General features: G+C 40.8%; 1 pseudogene; it reads left to right on the top strand.

Moving 5' to 3' along the window:
- Positions 1-805: 805 nt before the first annotated feature.
- On the top strand, positions 806-923 carry LOC124554303 (annotated as a pseudogene).
- The last annotated feature ends 5,077 nt before the right edge of the window (positions 924-6,000 follow it).

The following is a 6,000-nucleotide window of genomic DNA, read 5'->3' as shown; positions in this document are numbered from 1 at the left end:
AATTATATTGAATTTTACGAAACTGATATGGCATATTTCACACAGTAAAAGCAACATTACTATTTTATGCTGGCCCACTGTAGCATTCAAAATATCCACTAGAAGCAGTGAAATTTATTACACCAACCGAAAACTGCTGAAGACCTGAAAGGCATTTTGACATAAATAAAGCTGTATAAAAAGTGGCTAGGTAATTGCTGTAACTCTTCAGGTCCATTTCTAGTACAATTTTTGTTGGTGTGCACACTGTGCAGGTAATATTTCACTACTGACATCATTATCAGAAACAGCAGCTGCTCTGCCATTATTTACAGCCTATATCTGCTTGTCCCACAAGCCATGCAGAGGGTACCTGGAATCACTATTACTTCCGTTCTCTTCTATTCTGCTTGTCACTGAATGGGGCAAAGTTCTACATCTGAATACTTTTTTGTGTGTGGATCTGCAACCACTATAGAATTCTTGGAGGACATCATTTTCTTGCATAGGCTGTTGTTTCAGTTTTAAAGTGAACATTTTATTTCGTTATTCAGCACTCAGCTGATTTCGCCCATTTGGGCAGCATCCAGTTCAGTTCAAAGTCAAAGTAGTCCCATACTCAGGGAATGAGTTTGGGAGAACAGGTGCAGGGATCCTGCATCACCATCCCAGGCTGCACTCTAGTGGAGTTTGTTCACCATTGCCTTACCCGGACCTGTTACCGAGTGCCAAATGTATACCTGTGCCATACGGATGACTGTGACGAATGCTTGTATAGTTTAGTGTTGGGTTTGTGCTGTTTTGGATGAAGGTAAGGGAGAGGATGGCCAACGGCCTTGCCGCAGTGATAACACCGGTTCCCGTCAGATCACCGAAGTTAAGCACTGTCGGACTGGGCTAGCACTCGGATGGGTGGCCATCCGGTCTGCCGAGTGCTGTCGGTAAGCGGGCTGCACTCAGCCCTTGTGAGGCAAACTGAGGAGCTACTCGATTGAGAAGTAGCGGCTCCGGTCTCGGAAACCGACATACGGCCGGGGGAGTGGTGTGCTGACCACATGCCCCTCCGTATCTGCATCCAGTGATGTCTATGGACTGAGGGTGACATGGCGGCCGGTCGGTACCATTGGGCCTTCGTAGCCTGTTCGGGAGGAGTTTAGTTTAGTTTTTAAGGGAGAAGATGAAACTTAGTGCCGGCACACGTCCAGCTCTTCTCAAATAGCACCGTCAGGGGTACCAAGCTTAACAGTTCCTTCTGGTGGATGGATCACCATCTACATTGTCACAGGATCACTTTGATGAGAGACTGTGGAGAGATCTGGAACGAAATCCAGCGCATTGGTGCAAAGTCTGGCAGTCAGAAACTTCACGCCATGACCTCTCCTCCCCCTGCCAGCCAAATACTGACAGTGAAAATTTTCCATCACCAGGATATGAACCAATATGCCTGCAAGTCGAGGTGAGGGCCACCACAAGAGTGGGCATTAGCAACCTCATCTACGGAGGTGGGCTTATCGAGTTGTATGTCATTAAAAATTGTTATACTTCCAGTATGTCATGGTCCACAAATTAGTGATATTGTCCCTAATAACAATTCCAAGCAACCATTTTAGTATGGTCACAAACTGTATACATATCAACATTTAACACAATTGATACAAAAAGTGCAAAGTACAGATTACGTATAATGTTACCACTTACTATTGTATATGTTAAATCCACATGTGTAAAAATGAAAGGATTCTGCCTTTATCTGGGTATTATCACTGCGCCAACATAACATTAAAACATGTTGACCACACCATGTGTGTTTGCACTTTATCAGCTACACTACCATATTGCAATAAACCATGTATGCTGGTGCAGCAACAAAACCGCTACAAGGGCAGCATTCCTTCTATTTTACAGGTGGCCTTCACATTTGTGACAGTTTTGCTCATACCTAGCAGGCATGGTTGCAGAGAACTCTTACTGGGGTTGCCATCGTATGTTGCTTTGTCTTCCATGAATGCTATATGGATGATGACATTCTGTAACCAAAATAATTTTTTTATTGTAATATAACCTGAGAATGTCCCAACAGGATGAAATTAGTTGACTGATAAATAATGGAATAAAGTGTTAATTACACAATAAAACAACAGGCTATAAAGGAAAATTACTTCCATTACAAAAGCCACATCTACATCACACACTTAAGGCCAATGTACAACTGTGTCATCCCTTTTTTGTGTTTCACTTGCAAGAAATTCTTGTTTGCCCCTTTACAAGCCATAATCTCCCTTACTTTATCGTTATGGTCCTCGTAAAGTATGAAAATTGGAGGCAATAAAATGTTGTGTACTCTGGCACAAATGTTGATTCCTTTAACATCCTCTATAGAGTGTCATGGAAAAATTGTTGCTTTCCCTCCAAGTGTTCCCTTTCTTAACACCCTGCTACTGGTCAGACTGACTTATAACATATCTGGCAGCACATCTCTGAATTGTTCCAATGTCTTCCCTCAGTGTTACCCTGTGTAGATCCCAACCACTTGAGCAGTACTTGAGAATGTGTCGCACAAATATTTTGTAGGCTCTCTCCTTTTGTAGGTAAAATTCTCCCAGTACACTGTAGTTGCCAAGAGTTGAGATAATTGTGCCAAACTCTGATGTGTTTATAACCATGGAATGTACAATTTATTCACAAGAACAGTGCTGATAATTAGTTAGCACGATATTCACTACAACAATAAAACTGATTTTGTGATGCACAATCTGCAGCCAGAATTACAACTTGAATGGTTCAATACTGGCCAGTGAGGTTTATTGTCACAACATCAGCAAGTGATTCCAAGTGTTTTCTCTAAACATCACATTCATTGGCCTCCTCCTACTCACAACTATTCCATTATGGCACAGCATAACCTAGACCTCGGGCTATATTACAGCTCTCTCTATCTCTACAACCCTTCAGTACAAAAAATAATTTCTTGCATATAGCACTCATTGGCTTCATCAACTTATGTTTCATTGTGTTAATCAAATTGGATGCTTCTTTTAAAATAACCTTGTATATCTCTCCTTTTTTCCTAAAAGGTAGCTGCAAGAAGATACAGAAGGAAATTTCAAATTGACGTATGTCATATAAATAAGAAAGAGCTCTTCATGACATTTGAAACAGTGACTGTGAAGTAACTCGTACTCTCGTTGCACTCACTTGGAGCCCTCTGCATGGAACAGAGGTGCTGATAAGGAGGAGTGCATGCATTTCCATCACCTCCTACAGCCACATACGCCTCTGTTAACTCTTTGAAGCACATTGCCAGTTTGGGAATAGGAGATGCTACAAACAAATTAGTTTAGTTTAGTCATTTCCACTCTGTGAACACTTTCTGAATGCAAAATATGCCATTCTGCTGGCTATTCACACAATTTCTTAAGTTATAATTTTTAATTTTTTTACATGTATACAGTGATTTACACTTAACTATGTTCAGTCTCTCTCTCTCTCTCTCTTTCTTTCTCCCCCCCCCCCCCCCCCCCGCCCTCCTACCTGTCTGTATGTCTCCCATCTTGTCTCTAACCCCTCCCTCCCTGCCAACTGTCAAGTGTATGCAAGGTGTCCCAGGAGGAGCATTCAATATCAGGGAGAAGACATGAGCGCTCATTTGAAGCAAAAAACTTTATATGTACATATGCCCTATTCCGAATGGTTTCTGAGATAAAACGTGTTAAATATCACTTTTCTACCTTTTTCTTGAATAACTCGAAAACTGTAGCACCCAATGAAAATGAGTCACAGTACAAAATTAAACTACATCAGATTTTCTACAAAAAAGTTCCTATTCATTTTTTCTTTAGGACTAACAGCTAGCTTGAAGAGAGGGAGATAATTCTGAAAATTACTCACCACTTGCGTTTGCTGTAGCTTAGGTACTTTTTGTGGAACAATTCGAGGTAGGTTCCCGACTTGAAAGACCACATGTGTTCTATATCAAATTGCTTGTCTCAGCACTATAGAGGCTTGTTGTAAACAATGACAGTATACTGAATAATACAGAAAGTAAATAACAAGGTACATTAAATGTGTTCTGTCTTGGAAACCATTCGGAATACGGCATATCTTTGTATGAAGATTTTTCAATTCAAATGATTATTCCTGCCTTATCTCTGAATATTGTCCATCCCTCGTGGGATACCCTGTATATGATTTCAGTTTGTGCCTGAAGTTTATCCATTAAGTACTTCAATCATTGGATAGGTGGTCAAAGATTTTTTATGGCTGAGTACTTCACTCCTTTCTGGGCCACACTAAGGGTGAATGAGTACATTATTTATACTTTAATATTCAATTTATACTTCTAGTATTATATTTATGAATGGTACTCTTCTTTTTTAACCTTTATTGATCACTGGCAACAAGCTCCATAAGGGGGTAGATGCACTGTGTGGCTGTGGTCAGTATACTCAACTGCTTATGGAGTTCTCTACAAGAGGTTCTAGTGTGGACACTACATGCCACCCTTATTACAGCCTCCTGTGCAACACACACTTTTCTCCTCAATGATAGATTACCACAGAATATCATACCATCAATATTAATGAATGAAAATGGTAAAGGTAAAGTTTTTCGACATTTTCACCTCCAAAATCTGATATTGTCTGCAATGAGAGTAAATGTTCAAGAGAATCTGTAACGTACGACTTCCAGTTCAGGTTCTTATTAATATGCACATACATTCATACATGCACCCACCCACCCATCCATACATACATACTACTGATGATGAACCCTGAAGACATGTGCCAACCTTACAGTGTTCCTCCACAGATGGCAGTCTTGTGCGATTTGGATTGAGTTCTCATTCATGCCCAGCTACTGAAGGTCCTTCTGCAGTTCATCCTGCCATCGGCCCAGTAGGTGTCTGGCATCCTGGAAATGTGCCCTCTCCACTTCCATTTTCTGCACAATTTTTGGATGTTTCATCACATCCTACAGTTCTCAGTTCTATCTACAGCTCCGGGCGTTCTCTTAGTGGATTAGTCTGAAGATCTCTCTCGTGGTTTCCCATTCAAGGATCACCAGGTTCTCTTAATCTTTTTTGCAGTACTAAAGGTTTTTGGTCCATATAATAAAACTGGTACTTTCACTGCATTATAGGCTTGGAGTCTGGTCTTAATTGACACATTTTTTTGATAACATTACCTGTTTCAGACTGAAATAAGTTTTAGACCCATTGACAATATATTGTTTGACTTCTTGTCAAAGTTATTATGCCTGTCAAACCAGGTGCTGAGGTATTCAAAATTTTCCACTCTGGCTAAGTTCTGTATTCCTAAATGTGATGGGGCGTTTTTAGGGGCCTGTCTGGATACTTCTATCATTTCACTCTTTTCCACTTTAATCCACTGGCATTATTTGCTAAATCTCCTGAGTTTCTGCCATCTCTTCCTCTGATTCTGCTAAGGCTGCACTGTCAGCTACATATCCAAATAATATCATCGGCTTCCCCTTCTGAGCCAGAATTGCTGATTTCTTCTTCCAGGGCACTGCAAACATTGCTGTCATCAAAATGCACATTATCAGAACTACCTTGAGCACGAGGAGTGGGCCAACAAAGATACAGGTAGCAGACGAAAGCAGTATGGGACTCAGTACAGAGCAGAAACGCAGAATGTGATTTTTTGGGGTACAGATAGTTCAGAATAGGAGAATTACAAGGCGTGTTTTTTAAGTAAGTACCGGTTTGAAATTAAAAAAAGATGTGCTAAGATATCTCAATAATTTTATCTTTACATGAAGGCCTGTACCTTAATCTACTTTTCTAGATAATTTCCGTCAATATTGAGGCACTTGTCATAAAGTTATACCAGTTTTTGAATACCCTCCTCATAGAAGTCTGCCGCCTGACTTGTTAACCATTGTATCACCACCACTGTTTTGGCTTCGTCATCGTCTTGAAGACGCTGACCGCCCAGGTGTTTCTTCAAGTGCAGGAACAGATGGTAGTCACTGGGTGCAAGATCGGGGCTGTACGGAGGA

The sequence above is a fragment of the Schistocerca americana genome, chromosome 11, assembly GCF_021461395.2.
Source record: "Schistocerca americana isolate TAMUIC-IGC-003095 chromosome 11, iqSchAmer2.1, whole genome shotgun sequence".
Taxonomy (NCBI): Eukaryota; Metazoa; Arthropoda; class Insecta; order Orthoptera; family Acrididae; genus Schistocerca; species Schistocerca americana.
Note: the sequence above shows the minus strand (reverse complement) of the source record. Positions and strands in the feature narration are given on the sequence as shown.